Source organism: Pelobates fuscus, chromosome 2 (assembly GCF_036172605.1).
Source record: "Pelobates fuscus isolate aPelFus1 chromosome 2, aPelFus1.pri, whole genome shotgun sequence".
Taxonomy (NCBI): Eukaryota; Metazoa; Chordata; class Amphibia; order Anura; family Pelobatidae; genus Pelobates; species Pelobates fuscus.
The window spans coordinates 354310912-354329796 of record NC_086318.1 but is presented as its reverse complement, the minus strand read 5'-3'; the positions used below and the strand labels follow the sequence as shown (position 1 = coordinate 354329796).

At 44.9% G+C, this 18885-nt stretch overlaps 11 non-coding genes across 11 annotated transcripts; all 11 read left to right on the top strand.

Moving 5' to 3' along the window:
- The first annotated feature begins 10151 nt into the window (after positions 1-10151).
- Positions 10152-10318, top strand: LOC134591127 (U1 spliceosomal RNA). The gene has a single exon (XR_010087950.1). It is a non-coding gene; the product is annotated as a U1 spliceosomal RNA (small nuclear RNA).
- An 898-nt stretch (positions 10319-11216) lies between these two features.
- On the top strand, positions 11217-11357 carry LOC134592397 (U4 spliceosomal RNA). Its single transcript, XR_010089029.1, has one exon. It is a non-coding gene; the product is annotated as a U4 spliceosomal RNA (small nuclear RNA).
- Positions 11358-11830: 473 nt separating this feature from the next.
- On the top strand, positions 11831-11997 carry LOC134590263 (U1 spliceosomal RNA). Its single transcript, XR_010087213.1, has one exon. It is a non-coding gene; the product is annotated as a U1 spliceosomal RNA (small nuclear RNA).
- An 899-nt stretch (positions 11998-12896) lies between these two features.
- On the top strand, positions 12897-13037 carry LOC134593105 (U4 spliceosomal RNA). The gene has a single exon (XR_010089635.1). It is a non-coding gene; the product is annotated as a U4 spliceosomal RNA (small nuclear RNA).
- A 476-nt stretch (positions 13038-13513) lies between these two features.
- On the top strand, positions 13514-13680 carry LOC134590608 (U1 spliceosomal RNA). Its single transcript, XR_010087507.1, has one exon. It is a non-coding gene; the product is annotated as a U1 spliceosomal RNA (small nuclear RNA).
- Positions 13681-14579: 899 nt separating this feature from the next.
- On the top strand, positions 14580-14720 carry LOC134592396 (U4 spliceosomal RNA). The gene has a single exon (XR_010089028.1). It is a non-coding gene; the product is annotated as a U4 spliceosomal RNA (small nuclear RNA).
- A 479-nt stretch (positions 14721-15199) lies between these two features.
- LOC134589636 (U1 spliceosomal RNA) lies at positions 15200-15366 on the top strand. Its single transcript, XR_010086681.1, has one exon. It is a non-coding gene; the product is annotated as a U1 spliceosomal RNA (small nuclear RNA).
- An 898-nt stretch (positions 15367-16264) lies between these two features.
- Positions 16265-16405, top strand: LOC134593823 (U4 spliceosomal RNA). The gene has a single exon (XR_010090249.1). It is a non-coding gene; the product is annotated as a U4 spliceosomal RNA (small nuclear RNA).
- Positions 16406-16874: 469 nt separating this feature from the next.
- On the top strand, positions 16875-17041 carry LOC134591138 (U1 spliceosomal RNA). The gene has a single exon (XR_010087960.1). It is a non-coding gene; the product is annotated as a U1 spliceosomal RNA (small nuclear RNA).
- Positions 17042-17939: 898 nt separating this feature from the next.
- Positions 17940-18080, top strand: LOC134593746 (U4 spliceosomal RNA). Its single transcript, XR_010090182.1, has one exon. It is a non-coding gene; the product is annotated as a U4 spliceosomal RNA (small nuclear RNA).
- Positions 18081-18557: 477 nt separating this feature from the next.
- On the top strand, positions 18558-18724 carry LOC134590629 (U1 spliceosomal RNA). The gene has a single exon (XR_010087524.1). It is a non-coding gene; the product is annotated as a U1 spliceosomal RNA (small nuclear RNA).
- The last annotated feature ends 161 nt before the right edge of the window (positions 18725-18885 follow it).

The following is an 18885-nucleotide window of genomic DNA, read 5'->3' as shown; positions in this document are numbered from 1 at the left end:
AGAAGGGATCCGCTATGCAGGATATGCAGTAACAACAATAGACAAGGTGATAGAAGCTCGGCCACTGGCAAAAGGAACATCAGCACAAAAGGCAGAATTAATAGCACTAACACGAGCGTTACAATTGGCTGAAGGTTTAAGAGTGAATATCTATACGGACTCTAAGTATGCGTTTTTAACCACTCATGCCCACGGAGCTTTGTATAAAGAAAGAGGACTACTGAATTCAGAAGGCAAAGAAATCAAGTACGCAGCTGAAATCCTACAACTATTGGAAGCAGTGTGGGAGCCGAAAGAAGTCGGTATCATACATTGTCGAGCGCATCTGAGAGGAGATGGTGATGTAACCAAGGGAAATCGGATGACAGATAGTGCAGCTAAGCGTGCTGCTGAATCAGGAAGACAGGAGTATGTGGGGCATATAGCTGCTCTAATACCAACCCCACTGTCTCAATGGACTCCAGTTTATACAGCTCAAGAAGAGGAGTGGTTAAAGACTGAACCGGGAAAGTATTTGGAGAACAAGTGGTATCAGCTAGAAGATGGAAGAATAGTTATACCAGCATCACTAGCAGTAGAAATTGTCCAGAACTATCATAACGGGACACATTCTGGGAGAGACAGTACAGAAGAATCTCTCAGAAAACATTTCTACATACCAAGATTGTCCAACTTGACTCAGGCCATTGTACGCAGATGTGTAACGTGTGCTAAGAATAATGCAAGACAAGGACCAGTAAAGCCACCAGGAGTCCAGTTTATGGGGGGACTCCCCATGTCCGATCTACAAATAGACTTTACAGTAATGCCTAAATCGGGTGGACATCGTTACCTGCTGGTAATTGTGTGCACCTATTCAGGCTGGGTAGAAGCATGTCCTACTCGTACAGAGAAAGCAGGAGAAGTTGTGAGATTCCTGCTACGAGAAATAATACCCCGATATGGACTACCCTGTTCTATAGGATCGGACAATGGTCCAGCTTTTGTTCACCAGTGCCTACAACAACTGACTCATATGCTTGGTATAAAGTGGAGGCTTCATACTGCATATAGACCCCAGAGTTCTGGTAAGGTAGAGAGAATGAATAGAACTATTAAGAACCAGTTGGCTAAAATGTGTCAGGAAACCCAACTTAAGTGGAACGTTCTCTTACCTATAGCTCTATTGCGAATCCGCAGTACCCCTACCAGAAGGATGGGCCTCTCTCCTTTTGAAATTATGTATGGGCGACCACCTCCCGTACTTGGTAACTTAAGGGGGGATTTGAGTCAGTTGGGAGAAGGAATTACCCGGCAGCAGGTTGTAGAGTTGGGTAAGACTATGGAGGAGGTACAGAAATGGGTACAAGATAGATTACCTGTGAATATTTATCCCCCTGTTCATAGTTATCATCCAGGAGACCAAGTGTGGATTAAAGAGTGGAATAATGTACCGTTAGGGCCCAAGTGGAGAGGTCCTTATGTTGTTCTTTTGTGTACCCCTACAGCGATAAAAGTAGCAGAAGTGACTCCGTGGATACATCACTCCAGGGTTAAGCCAGCAGCAGTTGATTCTTGGCAAGTTACAGCAGATCCAGAGAATCCCTGCAAGATCCGGTTGAAACGCACTACTCAGTCGGAGTAACGAGGAATTATTGTGGATTACAAATTTTATTGTTACAGGTGTGAGTGAGAAGGCCATAATAAAGCCTGTCCTCTTACCAACACATAGTGTATAAGCCAGGAAAGTCTCGAAGGGACACCTGTGAAGACGAGCAGAACTCCATTCCCTGCAGCCCTCACATCCTGGAAGCTGAGGTTCCATCGCACGGACGAAGACTGAGGATGACGGCGAAAGATGTGCTTTTGATTGTGTTTATTTACATGTGTTTTTATATTCAGGAAGGTAGAGGTACCGACACTCCTAGCTGTGAGGTATGCATTAAGACTACGAGAACAGGTAACCATATTTCCCAAACCCTAATTTGGCATTCACAATACGAGTGTAAAGGAGATGTATCGAGATGTAGATACTTAAATATAGACTATAGTGTGTGCCATTTAGGAGTAGGAGAACCTAAGTGCTTCAGTCCAGAGTATCAACCTCGTACAATTTGGTTGACTCTCAGGAATGGAGATCCTCAGGGGACCCTAATTAATAAGACGGTGTTAGAATCCGTATATTCTTCGGGTGTTCTGCTATTTGATGCATGTAAGGCGATATCAAGTGGTAGAAAGCCGTGGAATGTATGTGGGGATCTTAGATGGGAGAGGACGTATGGGTCTAATGATAAATATATTTGTCCCAGTAGTAAAAATAAATATGTAAGTCCTAGATGCCCAAATAAAGACTATAACTTTTGCCCATATTGGTCTTGTGTGGGGTGGGCGACTTGGGGACAGACAGTAGATAAAGACATGATAGTGACTAAGTTGCCGACTAGCCCTTATTGTAAGTCTATGGAATGCAACCCAGTCCATATACTCATTAATAACCCCGACAAGTTCCTAGACAAATATGGAAATTTATTTGGGTTTCAGATATACGGGACGGGTTTAGATCCTGGGACATTATTGTTTATAGGAATAGAGACTGATACGGTATCCTCCCAGACTCATCAAGTATACCATTCCTTTTATGAAGAGATGAGTATAGATAATAAGATCCCCCATAGCGCTAAGAACCTGTTCATAGATTTAGCCGAAAGTATTGCCGGTAGTCTTAATGTTACCAACTGCTATGTGTGTGGAGGTACTAACATGGGAGACCAATGGCCTTGGGAAGCAAAGGAGGTAATGTCCGGTTCTGAGGCAGTTGACCAACTAATATCTACACAAGCCGATTATCATATGAGTGTTAGAGGTAAATCTGAGTGGAGATTAAAGACCTCCATCATAGGTTATGTTTGCATAGCAAGGAAAGGAATAATGTATAATACTTCTGTAGGAGAATTAACTTGTCTAGGGCAAAAAGCTTATGATGATGATACTAAAAATACAACTTGGTGGTCGGCTTCAAATGTCTCAGAACCATCAAACCCGTTTGCTAGATACGCCAATTTAAAGGATGTGTGGTTTGATTTATCCATCACATCTACCTGGAGAGCCCCAGCAAATTTGTACTGGATCTGTGGTAAGAAGGCCTATTCGGAGCTGCCACAGGACTGGGAAGGGGCATGTGTGTTGGGTATGCTCAAACCATCCTTCTTCTTGTTACCGATTGAAACAGGTGAGACTTTAGGTGTTAAAGTGTATGATGTGAATCATAGGAAGAAAAGGGGACCCATAGAGATAGGCACCTGGGAAGATAATGAATGGCCTCCCCAGCGTATCATAGATTATTATGGGCCAGCCACGTGGGCTGAGGATGGTACCTTTGGTTATAGAACCCCTATTTATATGCTCAACCGCATTATAAGATTACAGGCGGTGGTTGAAATTATCACTAATGAAACATCACAAGCGCTCAATCTTCTAGCGAAGCATAACACCAGGATGAGGACAGCAGTCTACCAAAATAGATTAGCCTTGGATTACCTTTTGGCAGTAGAGGGAGGTGTATGTGGGAAGTTTAACCTAAGCAATTGCTGTCTTCAAATAGATGACGAAGGGCAAGCAATAGCTGAGCTTACTAGCCATATGGTTAAACTAGCGCATGTGCCTACTCAGGTATGGAAAGGGTATAATCCAAGTAGTTGGTTTGGTAGCTGGTATGAGTGGTTTGGAGGGCTTAAGGCAGTGGTAGGTGGAGTCCTACTGATTTTACTGTTGTGTCTACTCCTACCGTGTCTTATACCCTTAGTAGTTAGGTCTGTGCAAAGCCTGATAGGAAGTATAGCAGAGAGGAAGGCTGCTGCACAGATAATGGCGATATATAAATATAAGGCTCTAGATCAGGGAGAACCAATGCAAGAAGATGAATGTTGAAGATTCACATCATAAGATAGGTCTGGTCTGGTTCAAGGTAACTTGCGGTGTAAGCAAAACTAAGGTTATGTGATGCCTCAAGTAATTGTAAAATATCAAGAGGCATCAAAGGGGGGAATGTGGTTGAATCTCGGTAAAAATAAATTTAGTAGGCCGAGATTACCACGTGGCATGTGTACGTGCATATGCTGACGTATCGATCAGTTGGTTGCACGAGGCAAGATACGATCAGTAGTGTACGGAGCATGTGCAAGAATACAGGATATAGTATTCCCCTCCTCCATTGTGCTGGACAAGCCATGCGGTCAAACAGGAAGTTAATTCTTATTTGTGTTGATTGGTTAAGAGAATGTGCGGGTGGAGCTTAATATGGGAGGAGTTATATGCCTATATAAGGAGCCTGCACTATTGTCCGGGGCTCAGAACTTGTGGTATTTTGGTGACGCTAGTCCCTCTGAGTCCCGATCGGTGATCCAATAAAGAATCTCTTCCTTCCTGAAGAAACCTGTGTCCATCTCTCTGTGCTTGGCTTCCGTCAGTTTCTCCGGTATCACGACCATTCTTTCTATTCTACGCCTCCAATCTCCAACATTGAAATTGTCGTTTGTAATAATATAAAATAAGTAATATGCTTTCTGATTACGATTTGGTGAGTTGTAACTATATTTTTTATTTTTACAGTTCCAGAGGGAAGGAGCAAACCGCTTTGAGGAGTCCCTGCACAAGAGACTATTGGATACTGAAGGGCTGTACTGCAGTGTCGGCTCTAGACTTGGCGAGGCCTTAGGCGAAACTCATACATGAGACCCCACGAAGAACACCATTAGTGAAGAAAAAATAGCAGTTGACTTTGTGTATAAGAAGCTGTAGATATATTGATGGGGGAGCTTTCAGCACTGGATACACAGAGCTAGTCTCTGTATACATCGTTTCATTGTCTACCTGAGTGTGTGTCTGACAGTGAGTATCCTTGTATCTGTATGTATGTTTCTCTGAGCATGTGTATGTTTGTGTACTGACTGGCCTTTGGCACTGAGTTTATGGCGAAGCTATGTTTTATGACGGTGTGTATGATGATTGCCTTTGGGGGGTGACAGGGTGAGTAAAGGGGTAACTGTCGCAGGGTGAGTGTAAAAGAGCAGGAGGGTGCCAGCGTGTTAAGGGTTGACAGTGTGTATGGAGGGAGGTGCCAGAGTGTGGAGAGTGGTGCTTGTGTGTACGGGGAGTGGTGGCCATGTGGGGAGGGTGACATAGTGTGAGGGGGAGGGTGATGGGGGAATGACAGAGTAAGCGGGGGGTGACGTAATGTGAGAGTATGGGTGACAGAGTAAGGGTGGGTGACAGAGTGAGGGGGTGTTGGTGAGGTTGACCGTAAGAGGGGGGTGACAAGGGGTGATGAGGTGAGGTGACAGTAAGGGAGGGGTGACAGGGTGTGGGGGGCTGACAGGGTGAGAGGGGATGACAGAGTAAGAGGGGGGTGACAATAACAATATCTGATATTAAGCCACATGTGCAATTATTATGTAAATAATGGACAACATACTTTTTCAATTTTGTTAAATTAGAAATTAAATATTGTTTGACTTTTTTATATTGCCACTTTTAGAAAGATTAAAACTCTTAATTTTTAAATCTACAGTAATTTGTCTGTTATAACGTTAACCTGTTAATTATTGTGGGACAGTGGAGAGAAAACCCAAACTGGGACTCTACCAAACAATCCAGGACTGTTAGGAAATATGGATTTGTAACAACATTTGATAATTTATGGTGCATGTAGGTCCTCTTGTCACTGTGCCTATGCATAGTTTTGCTTATAAAAGATAGCAATAAGCATAGTAAGAAATTGCTCTTTAAAAGCCCACGTCATCTCTTTTAACCCCTTAAGGACCAAACCTCTGGAATAAAAGGGAATCATGACATGTCACACATGTCATGTGTCCTTAAGGGGTTAAATGGTTTGGGTGCAGTGCCAATGTCCCCTTAACCCTGCAATGTTAAAGGGACACTCCAGGCACCCAGATCACTTCTGCTTATTGGAGTGGTCTGGGTGCCAACTCCCACTACCCTTAACCCTGCAAGTGTAATTATTGCCGTTTTTTATAAACTGCAATAATTACCTTGCAGGGTTAATTCCACCTCTAGTGGCTGTCTAGACAGCCACTAGAGGTCACTTCCTGCATCATAGCACAGATTATCTGTGCTAGAGCGTCGCTTGACGTCTTCACGCTGTGTGAGGACCTCCAGCGTCGCTCTATTCCCCATAGGGAAGCATTGAAATTCATTTTCAATGCTTTCCTATGGGGTGCGCCAATGCGCATGCGCAGCATTGCCGCGCATGCGCATTAGTTCTCCTCGGCCGGTGGGCGGGATCAGTCTCGCCCGACGGAGGAAGAAGGTGGAGCGACGGGGGAGGAGCAGGCAGCGACGTGGGACATTGCCGCTGCCTGAGGTAAGTGACTGAAGGGGTTTTCACCCCTTCAGCAACTGGGGATTGGTGGGTGGGAGGGAGAGGGACCCTCCAGTGCCATGAAAACGGATTGTTTTCCTGGCACTGGAGTTTCCCTTTAAATATTGCAGTTTCTGAGAAACCTACAATGGGACGCAGCAAGTGCTGGTATTATTTGTAGCTAAGTAACACAAATTACATGTTAAGGTGTCAGCAAAATACTTTATTTCTTCAAAGTTAATATGCCGTTTACACTTTATATGTATAGTGGAAAACATATAAAAGTCAAATTTGGAAACTGGTTAAGAAAAGTCACACTGTGGTATCCAAGAAGGAAAAAGTTCAATCACATGTAAAGAAAGGCTGTATGGCATTAGGAAGGCAGTATCCTAATAATATAATGGTCTCTTTCCCTGGACGGTCCACGATTCTTAATCACTGGAAAATGAAGGTTGCATCATGTCTGCAGCATGCGTTCCGAAGCAGCCATATGGAAGTTTTCTATAGAAGAAGGTACGGTAATCTCTTCTGTTTGAGCAGGTCGAGGTTAATGGTGGTGGGTTTGTCTCTGGCACTTGAACCATCAGTAAAGGAGTGTAAAATGGAGAGGATCACCTTGTTCTTCCCACAAATGTAAGAAAACACAGAACAGAAGATTGAGGACAGTGGTTAACAAATCAATGAAACCGCAAACACTAAAACTAACTTGAAAAAATAACATTCACACTGTAAGCAGTGTTTAGGCGATAGGGTCACAGTGTAAGCAGTGTATATGCGATAGGGTCACAGTGTAAGCAGTGTATAGGCGATAGGGTCACAGTGCAAGCAGTGTATATGCGATAGGGTCACAGTATAAGCAGTGTATAGGAGATACGGTCACAGTGTAAGCAGTGTGAAGGTGATACAGGCGTTTAATTCTCCACAATCACAGTACTTTTGGTTACCTTATAAGTATTACAGTGACTCACATTGGTTGAATTGGCACATGAATACACATGTGAGCAGTAACGCCACGTCAAGGCTTCAACCCTTGTTACTGACCATTTACACACACACCATACTTTTCATTCATACACATTCGGTATTCCAGATGTTTTGGACTACACCTCCCATAATGCTGGCAAAGATGTAATTCACAGCATGTGGACTGCCTAAGGTTACCTACCTCTGATCACAGTACACAATGTTGAAGTCGCCGTGCAAACAGAAGAAACTTGTCACTTGTCAGATGGCACTTCAATATTCCACCCTGGACGCGAGCCTCAAACGTGGACTTCTTCATTCCTCTTTATGTACTTCGTGCCCCATAGGAGAACATGCTTGGCAGAGTTGTGACACACACAAAAATATAATGGTTAGAGTAAAATGGCATAACAGACACCGTTCGTGCAGACTTGCGTGCCACATATTTACAGCAGACAGACACAAAGATTGTGAGAGACACACCGTATTAAATATAAGAATTGGGAGTACTATACATACACAATGTCACGGAGATTACAGAATTCAGTGACAGACAGTTTTGGTTGCAGATGTGGGGCAGTCCCTCTGGCTGGGGTGAAGTTTCTCATCCACCCCTGGTGAGTGACTAGATAGCTGGGCTTTCTTAGCAAAAAGCAGGCCATGGCGTCTGAGATTTCTGAAACAAAATGTTTTGTCGTCAAACCAGGGCTGTACACATATAACACACAGGCCCCACAAACTGCACAGCCCCCCCCCCCCCAATCTAACGCACAACCCCCCCCATCCCCACATCTAACGCACAGCCCCAATATACAGCACAGACTGCCCCATACTGCACAGACCCCCCATACTGCACATCCCCCCTAATACTGTCCAGACCCCCCCAATACTGTGCAGACCCCCCCCAATACTGCGCAGACCCCCCAAAAACTGTCCAGACCCCCCCCATACTGCACAGTCCCCCCCATACTGTCCAGACCCCCCCAATACTGTCCAGTCCCCCCAATACTGCACATACCCCCCCAATACTGTCCAGACCCCCCCATACTGCACATACCCCCCCATACTGTCCAGACCCCCCCCAATACTGCACAGTCCCCCCAATACTGTCCAGTCCCCCCAATACTGCACATACCACCCCCAATACTGTCCAGACCCCCCCATACTGTCCAGACCCCCCCAATACTGTGCAGACCCCCCCAATACTGTCCAGACCCCCCCATACTGCACATACCCCCCCAATACTGTCCAGTCCCCCCAATACTGCACATACCCCCCCAATACTGCACAGTCCCCCCCCCATACTGTCCAGACCCCCCAATACTGTCCAGACCCCCCCTAATACTGTCCAGACCCCCCCCAATACTGTGCAGACCCCCCAATACTGTGCAGACCCCCCCATACTGCACATACCCCCCCAATACTGTCCAGACCCCCCCAATACTGTCCAGACCCCCCATACTGCACATTCCCCCCCAATACTGCACAGTCCCCCCCATACTGTCCAGACCCCCCCAATACTGTCCAGACCCCCCCTAATACTGTCCAGACCCCCCCAATACTGTCCAGACCCCCCAATACTGTGCAGACCCCCCCAATACTGTCCAGACACCCCCATACTGCACATACCCCCCCCAATACTGTCCAGACCCCCCCAATACTGTCCAGACCCCCCCATACTGCACATTCCCCCCCCCAATACTGCACAGTCCCCCCCATACTGTCCAGACCCCCCAATACTGCACAGTCCCCCCAATACTGTGCAGACCCCCCCAATACTGCACATACCCCCCCAATACTGTCCAGACCCCCCCAATACTGTCCAGACCCCCCCCATACTGCACATACCCCCCCAATACTGTACAGTCCCCCCCAATGCAGCAAAGTTCCCCCCAATACTGTCCAGAACCACCCCCCCCATACTGCAAGTTCCCCCCAATACAGCACAGTCCCCCCCTGATGGCTGAGAGTGTTGGGAGCGAGGCTTACCTGATAGATGTCAGAATGCAGACACCGCGCATGCGCACTCGGGGGTAGGAGATTTCTTAGCAGAAGATATGGCCATCAGATTTCTATACCCCCTCAGTGCGCATGCGCGGTGTCCGAGGCTGTCCTGGCTGGGTTGGCGCGTGCGCAGTGTGGGGCAGGGAGATCGGATGAATATTCGGCAGAATCGATCTCCCTGCCCGCTGGTGCGCACGCGCGCTGTCTGTGCCCGACGGGAGTACTTAGGCGCGCGTGCGCACTGGCCCTTTAGATCCCCTACCTCCCCCCCCCCTTGTGGCTCCAAGCGCAGGCGCAGTGTGTTCTTCGCGCATGCGCAGTACGCGTTCTCATCTCTGTACCGTGATAAAAAAATAATCCTACCTGTTCTTCTGCGCCTGCGCGGCGCTCTGCTCCTCCTTCTCCTGCTCCGAAACGTCAGGTCCGGTGCGGCTGCGTCACATCCGGTGCGGCCGCGTCACTTCCAGTATAGAAATCTGACGAGGTATAGTATTCTGACAGAACACCGGCAGCACACTATTCTCACTCCATGCTACGAATTCCCATCCTTCGGCTCATTGGCCTAGCATTTGCCTTTATGCAAATTGCTCCTTCGCACCCTGAATCCAGCTCAATTATTCACACCTAACCCCCTGAAGGCACTAAAATTACTGGTAGCTAAGGAAAACAACGATCAGCCACGAGGTTTGGTAATCTTTTGTAGCCTTCTATCATTTGGATTATTTATTTGCTCTTCTTTTTTTTTTTTTTTTAACTTGCTTTATTATTTCACCACAGCCTAAAGGAAAGGCTTCCCAGCGGGCGTGCCTTTGAATGTACCCGTCATGTCATACTTACCTGGCAGGGGAGCAATAGCCATGATCTCTAAGGTGGCTCTCCCAGAGTGAGGCTGGTTCATTGCACTCCGTACCAGTTGACCTCTGCGATTTCCTCAAATGTGGGAAACTCAACTGCATAATTTATGGTAGTGGGGGGCTGCGTTCGCGCTTTCCCCTGTGTTTGCTTGTTTGACAAAAATAGAGAACTTCACCAATTCTGACGAAGGATAATTTCAGCCACGGCACCCGTCTTCTTTGGCTTTTACTTTCCGCATTTAGCAGACAGCGACAATCATTTCCTAGGCTTGATCATTTTTATTATCTATGTTTTCTGGAGACCAGTTTTAAGCCAGAATTTCACTTTTTATTTTAACTTTTCAGCTTTTTTTCATTATTTTTTTATCCTGACTTCTTTTGATTCATTGTATGCTTCAATGCAATGGAAGAAATAAAGAATTGGAGACCTATATTACGTCTTCCAACAGAACGTAACGTTTGATTGAATTTCTGGGAAAAAAAGATTTTCTGGATCAAGGCAGTGAATTGCCGCTTGAGACAATCAGACCAAACCGTAGGAATAGCTGGGTGGTCGCTAGCACTTACTAATGAACACCATGGAATTTTGAAAAAGCCACCACAAATGTTCTTTCAGCCCTGTTGAGTGTGGATGAAGAGAAGACAGGTGCTAGGCAAGGGTCATTCCTATCGATGGAGTCATGAAATGTGTGACTTTGGGGACGAACGTAGACCAGCGGATTGTGTACTCTGCCTAATGGCTGCTGTACTAGAATCTTGGCAAAACTGTTTCCAAAGAGAGAAAAAAAATTGTACAAGGTTTGCTGCAAGATATGGTTGCCCTCACTCTCTGTTATAGGTTTGGAACCATTCCAAGATGCCATATAAGAAGACCGAGGAATTTGTTGGGGTTTAAGCTTCCCTGTAGGAGGAAGCGGGCCTAATTAGAATATTGCCTCCCATAATCCTTTGCAATGGCTTATGGTCATGAACTTTTTCTCACCGCTGTCTTAAAGTGTCCTTACGTGGTAACTCTTAAAAGCTGGCCCACTTGAACAGTTAGCTTTGCGCAGTGGCAGTATCGTAGCCCATGAGGTCAATCCGAGGCGTGATTATTGCTAATTGAAAACTTTACCCAATACCCCGCCATGATGACTTGAAATACAGTCAGCATTGGCAATTTTTGACAGGCTCTAAGGAGACTGAAAGATTGATTTAATAAAGGTTTATGGCGTCCCATGTCTAGGGCGTGTCTTACGTGACTCCCGTTTCTTCCTGAGCTCTGTTGCACCATTCCTTCCGCTGGCTTCTTAGCATTTCCCTTTTACCTCTCTCTCCCACTGAATCCACTTGTTTCCGGCAGCACACTATTCTCACTCCATGCTACGAATTCCCATCCTTCGGCTCATTGGCCTAGCATTTGCCTTTATGCAAATTGCTCCTTCGCACCCTGAATCCAGCTCAATTATTCACACCTAACCCCCTGAAGGCACTAAAATTACTGGTAGCTAAGGAAAACAACGATCAGCCACGAGGTTTGGTAATCTTTTGTAGCCTTCTATCATTTGGATTATTTATTTGCTCTTCTTTTTTTTTTTAACTTGCTTTATTATTTCACCACAGCCTAAAGGAAAGGCTTCCCAGCGGGCGTGCCTTTGAATGTACCCGTCATGTCATACTTACCTGGCAGGGGAGCAATAGCCATGATCCCTAAGGTGGCTCTCCCAGAGTGAGGCTGGTTCATTGCACTCCGTACCAGTTGACCTCTGCGATTTCCTCAAATGTGGTAAACTCGACTGCATAATTTATGGTAGTGGGGGACTGCGTTCGCGCTTTCCCCTGTGTTTGCTTGTTTGACAAAAATAGAGAACTTCACCAAGTCTGACGAAGGATAATTTCAGCCATGGCACCCGTCTTCTTTGGCTCTTACTTTCCGCATCAAGCAGGCAGCGACAATCATTTCCTAGGCTTGATCATTTTTATTATCTATGTTTTCTGGAGACCAGTTTTAAGCCAGAAATTCACTTTTTATTTTAACTTTTCAGCTTTTTTTTCATCATTTTTTTATCCTGACTTCTTTTGATTTATTGTATGCTTCAATGCAATGGAAGAAATAAAGAATTGGAGACCTATATTACGTCTTCCAACAGAACGTAACGTTTGATTGAATTTCTGGGAAAAAAAGATTTTCTGGATCAAGGCAGTGAATTGCCGCTTGAGACAATCAGACCAAACCTTAGGAATAGCTGGGTGGTCGCTAGCACTTACTAATGAACACCATGGAATTTTGAAAAAGCCACCACAAATGTTCTTTCAGCCCTGTTGAGTGTGGATGAAGAGAAGACAGGTGCTAGGCAAGGGTCATTCCTATCGATGGAGTCATGAAATGTGTGACTTTGGGGACGAACGTAGACCAGCGGATTGTGTACTCTGCCTAATGGCTGCTGTAGTAGAATCTTGGCAAAACTGTTTCCAAAGAGAGAAAAAAAATTGTACAAGGTTTGTTGCAAGATATGGTTGCCCTCACTCTCTGTTATAGGTTTGGAACCATTCCAAGATGCCATATAAGAAGACCGAGGAATTTGTTGGGGTTTAAGCTTCCCTGTAGGAGGAAGCGGGCCTAATTAGAATATTGCCTCCCACAATCCTTTGCAATGGCTTATGGTCATGAACTTTTTCTCACCGCTGTCTTAAAGTGTCCTTACGTGGTAGCTCTTAAAAGCTGGCCCACTTGAACAGTTAGCTTTGCGCAGTGGCAGTATCGTAGCCCATGAGGTCAATCCGAGGCGTGATTATTGCTAATTGAAAACTTTACCCAATACCCCGCCATGATGACTTGAAATACAGTCAACATTGGCAATTTTTGACAGGCTCTAAGGAGACTGAAAGATTGGTTTAATAAAAGTTTATGGCGACCCATGTCTACGGCGTGTCTTACGTGACTCCCGTTTCTTCCTGAGCTCTGTTGCAACATTCCTTCCGCTGGCTTCTTAGCATTTCCCTTTTACCTTTCTCTCCCACTGAATCCACTTGTTTCCGGCAGCACACTATTCTCACTCCATGCTACGAATTCCAATCCTTCGGCTCATTGGCCTAGCATTTGCCTTTATGCAAATTGCTCCTTCGCACCCTGAATCCAGCTCAATTATTCACACCTAACCACCTGAAGGCACTAAAATTACTGGTAGCTAAGGAAAACAACGATCAGCCACGAGGTTTGGTAATCTTTTGTAGCCTCTATCATTTGGATTATTTATTTGCTCTTCTTTTTTTTTTTTTTTAACTTGCTTTATTATTTCACCACAGCCTAAAGGAAAGGCTTCCCAGCGGGCATGCCTTTGAATGTACCTGTCATGTCATACTTACCTGGCAGGGGAGCAATAGCCATGATCCCTAAGGTGGCTCTCCCAGAGTGAGGCTGGTTCATTGCACTCCGTACCAGTTGACTTCTGCGATTTCCTCAAATGTGGGAAACTCGACTGCATAATTTATGGTAGTGGGGGACTGCGTTCGCGCTTTCCCCTGTGTTTGCTTGTTTGACAAAAATAGAGAACTTCACCAATTCTGACGAAGGATAATTTCAGCCACGGCACCTGTCTTCTTTGGCTCTTACTTTCCGCATCAAGCAGGCAGCGACAATCATTTCCTAGGCTTGATCATTTTTATTATCTATGTTTTCTGGAGACCAGTTTTAAGCCAGAATTTCACTTTTTATTTTAACTTTTCAGCTTTTTTTTCATCATTTTTTTATCCTGACTTCTTTTGATTTATTGTATGCTTCAATGCAATGGAAGAAATAAAGAATTGGAGACCTATATTACGTCTTCCAACAGAACGTAACGTTTGATTGAATTTCTGGGAAAAAAAGATTTTCTGGATCAAGGCAGTGAATTGCCGCTTGAGACAATCAGACCAAACCTTAGGAATAGCTGGGTGGTCGCTAGCACTTACTAATGAACACCATGGAATTTTGAAAAAGCCACCACAAATGTTCTTTCAGCCCTGTTGAGTGTGGATGAAGAGAAGACAGGTGCTAGGCAAGGGTCATTCCTATCGATGGAGTCATGAAATGTGTGACTTTGGGGACGAACGTAGACCAGCGGATTGTGTACTCTGCCTAATGGCTGCTGTAGTAGAATCTTGGCAAAACTGTTTCCAAAGAGAGAAAAAAAATTGTACAAGGTTTGCTGCAAGATATGGTTGCCCTCACTCTCTGTTATAGGTTTGGAACCATTCCAAGAGGCCATATAAGAAGACCGAGGAATTTGTTGGGGTTTAAGCTTCCCTGTAGGAGGAAGCGGGCCTAATTAGAATATTGCCTCCCACAATCCTTTGCAATGGCTTATGGTCATGAACTTTTTCTCACCGCTGTCTTAAAGTGTCCTTACGTGGTAGATCTTAAAAGCTGGCCCACTTGAACAGTTAGCTTTGCGCAGTGGCAGTATCGTAGCCCATGAGGTCAATCCGAGGCGTGATTATTGCTAATTGAAAACTTTACCCAATACCCCGCCATGATGACTTGAAATACAGTCAGCATTGGCAATTTTTGACAGGCTCTAAGGAGACTGAAAGATTGGTTTAATAAAATTTTATGGCGCCCCATGTCTAGGGCGTGTCTTACGTGACTCCCGTTTCTTCCTGAGCTCTGTTGCACCATTCCTTCCGCTGGCTTCTTAGCATTTCCCTTTTACCTTTCTCTCCCACTGAATCCACTTGTTTCCGGCAGCACAGTATTCTCACTCCATGCTACGAATTCCCATCCTTCGGCTCATTGGCCTAGCATTTGCCTTTATGCAAATTGCTCCTTCGCACCCTGAATCCAGCTCAATTATTCACACCTAACCACCTGAAGGCACTAAAATTACTGGTAGCTAAGGAAAACAACGATCAGCCACGAGGTTTGGTAATCTTTTGTAGCCTCTATCATTTGGATTATTTATTTGCTCTTCTTTTTTTTTTTTTTTTTTAACTTGCTTTAATATTTCACCATAGCCTAATGGAAAGGCTTCCCAGCGGGCGTGCCTTTGAATGTACCCGTCATGTCATACTTACCTGGCAGGGGAGCAATAGCCATGATCCTTAAGGTGGCTCTCCCAGAGTGAGGCTGGTTCATTGCACTCCGTACCAGTTGACCTCTGCGATTTCCTCAAATGTGGGAAACTCGACTGCATAATTTATGGTAGTGGGGGACTGCGTTCGCGCTTTCCCCTGTGTTTGCTTGTTTGACAAAAATAGAGAACTTCACCAATTCTGACGAAGGATAATTTCAGCCACGGCACCCGTCTTCTTTGGCTCTTACTTTCCGCATCACGCAGGCAGCGACAATCATTTCCTAGGCTTGATCATTTTTATTATCTATGTTTTCTGGAGACCAGTTTTAAGCCAGAATTTCACTTTTTATTTTAACTTTTCAGCTTTTTTTTCATCATTTTTTTATCCTGACTTCTTTTATTTATTGTATGCTTCAATGCAATGGAAGAAATAAAGAATTGGAGACCTATATTACGTCTTCCAACAGAACGTAACGTTTGATTGAATCTCTGGGAAATAAAGATTTTCTGGATCAAGGCAGTGAATTGCCGCTTGAGACAATCAGACCAAACCTTAGGAATAGCTGGGTGGTCGCTAGCACTTACTAATGAACACCATGGAATTTTGAAAAAGCCACCACAAATGTTCTTTCAGCCCTGTTGAGTGTGGATGAAGAGAAGACAGGTGCTAGGCAAGGGTAATTCCTATCGATGGAGTCATGAAATGTGTGACTTTGGGGACGAACGTAGACCAGCGGATTGTGTACTCTGCCTAATGGCTGCTGTAGTAGAATCTTGGCAAAACTGTTTCCAAAGAGAGAAAAAAAATTGTACAAGGTTTGCTGCAAGATATGGTTGCCCTCACTCTCTGTTATAGGTTTGGAACCATTCCAAGATGCCATATAAGAAGACCGAGGAATTTGTTGGGGTTTAAGCTTCCCTGTAGGAGGAAGCGGGCCTAATTAGAATATTGCCTCCCACAATCCTTTGCAATGGCTTATGGTCATGAACTTTTTCTCACCGCTGTCTTAAAGTGTCCTTACGTGGTAGCTCTTAAAAGCTGGCCCACTTGAACAGTTAGCTTTGCGCAGTGGCAGTATCGTAGCCCATGAGGTCAATCTGAGGCGTGATTATTGCTAATTGAAAACTTTACCCAATACCCCGCCATGATGACTTGAAATACAGTCAGCATTGGCAGTTTTTGACAGGCTCTAAGGAGACTGAAAGATTGGTTTAATAAAAGTTTATGGCGCCCCATGTCTAGGGCGTGTCTTACGTGACTCCCGTTTCTTCCTGAGCTCTGTTGCACCATTCCTTCCGCTGGCTTCTTAGCATTTCCCTTTTACCTTTCTCTCCCACTGAATTCACTTGTTTCCGGCAGCACACTATTCTCACTCCATGCTACGAATTCCCATCCTTCGGCTCATTGGCCTAGCATTTGCCTTTATGCAAATTGCTCCTTCGCACCCTGAATCCAGCTCAATTATTCACACCTAACCACCTGAAGGCACTAAAATTACTGGTAGCTAAGGAAAACAACGATCAGCCACGAGGTTTGGTAATCTTTTGTAGCCTTCTATCATTTGGATTATTTATTTGCTTTTTTTTTTTTAACTTGCTGTATTATTTCACCACAGCCTAAAGGAAAGGCTTCCCAGCGGGCGTGCCTTTGAATGTGCCCGTCATGTCATACTTACCTGGCAGGGGAGCAATAGCCATGATCCCTAAGGTGGCTCTACCAGAGTGAGGCTGGTTCATTGCACTCCGTACCAGTTGACCTCTGCGATTTCCTCAAATGTGGGAAACTCGACTGCATAATTTATGGTAGTGGGGGACTGCGTTCGCGCTTTCCCCTGTGTTTGCTTGTTTGACAAAAATAGAGAACTTCACCAATTCTGACGAAGGATAATTTCAGCCACGGCACCCGTCTTCTTTGGATCTTACTTTCCGCATCAAGCAGGCAGCGACAATCATTTCCTAGGCTTGATCATTTTTATTATCTATGTTTTCTGGAGACCAGTTTTAAGCCAGAATTTCACTTTTTATTTTAACTTTTCAGCTTTTTTTCATCATTTTTTTATCCTGACTTCTTTTGATTTATTGTATGCTTCAATGCAATGGAAGAAATAAAGAATTGGAGACCTATATTACGTCTTCCAACAGAACGTAACGTTTGATTGAATTTCTGGGAAAAAAAGATTTTCTGGATCAAGGCAGTGAATTGCCGCTTGAGACAATCAGACCAAACCTTAGGAATAGCTGGGTGGTTGCTAGCACTTACTAATGAACACCATGGAATTTTGAAAAAGCCACCACAAATGTTCTTTCAGCCCTGTTGAGTGTGGATGAAGAGAAGACAGGTGCTAGGCAAGGGTCATTCCTATCGATGGAGTCATGAAATGTGTAACTTTGGGGACGAACGTAGACCAGCGGATTGTGTACTCTGCCTAATGGCTGCTGTAGTAGAATCTTGGCAAAACTGTTTCCAAAGAGAGAAAAAAAATTGTACAAGGTTTGCTGCAAGATATGGTTGCCCTCACTCTCTGTTATAGGTTTGGAACCATTCCAAGATGCCATATAAGAAGACCGAGGAATTTGTTGGGGATTAAGCTTCCCTGTAGGAGGAAGCGGGCCTAATTAGAATATTGCCTCCCATAATCCTTTGCAATGGCTTATGGTCATGAACTTTTTCTCACCGCTGTCTTAAAGTTTCCTTACGTGGTAGCTCTTAAAAGCTGGCCCACTCGAACAGTTAGCTTTGCGCAGTGGCAGTATCGTAGCCCATGAGGTCAATCCGAGGCGTGATTATTGCTAATTGAAAACTTTACCCAATACCCCGCCATGATGACTTGAAATACACTCAGCATTGGCAATTTTTGACAGGCTCTAAGGAGACTGAAAGATTGGTTTAATAAAAGTTTATGGCGACCCATGTCTAGGGCGTGTCTTACGTGACTCCCGTTTCTTCCTGAGCTCTGTTGCACCATTCTTTCCGCTGGCTTCTTAGCATTTCCCTTTTACCTTTCTCTCCCACTGAATCCACTTGTTTCCGGCAGCACACTATTCTCACTCCATGCTACGAATTCCCATCCTTCGGCTCATTGGCCTAGCATTTGCCTTTATGCAAATTGCTCCTTCGCACCCTGAATCCAGCTCAATTATTCACACCTAACCACCTGAAGGCACTAAAATTACTGGTAGCTAAGGAAAACAACGATCAGCCACGAGGTTTGGTAATCTTTTGTAGCCTCTATCATTTGGATTATTTATTTGCTCTTCTTTTTTTTTTTTTTTTAACTTGCTTTATTATTTCACCACAGCCTAAAGGAAAGGCTTCCCAGCGGGCGTGCCTTTGAATGTACCCGTCATGTCATACTTACCTGGCAGGGGAGCAATAGCCATGATCCCTAAGGTGGCTCTCCCAGAGTGAGGCTGGTTCGTTGCACTCCGTACCAGTTGACCTCTGCGATTTCCTCAAATGTGGGAAACTCGACTGCATAATTTATGGTAGTGGGGGACTGCGTTCGCGCTTTCCCCTGTGTTTGCTTGTTTGACAAAAATAGAGAACTTCACCAATTCTGACGAAGGATAATTTCAGGCTCTAAGGAGATTGAAAGATTGGTTTAATAAAAGTTTATGGCGCCCCATGTCTAGGGCGTGTCTTACGTGACTCCCGTTTCTTCCTGAGCTCTGTTGCACC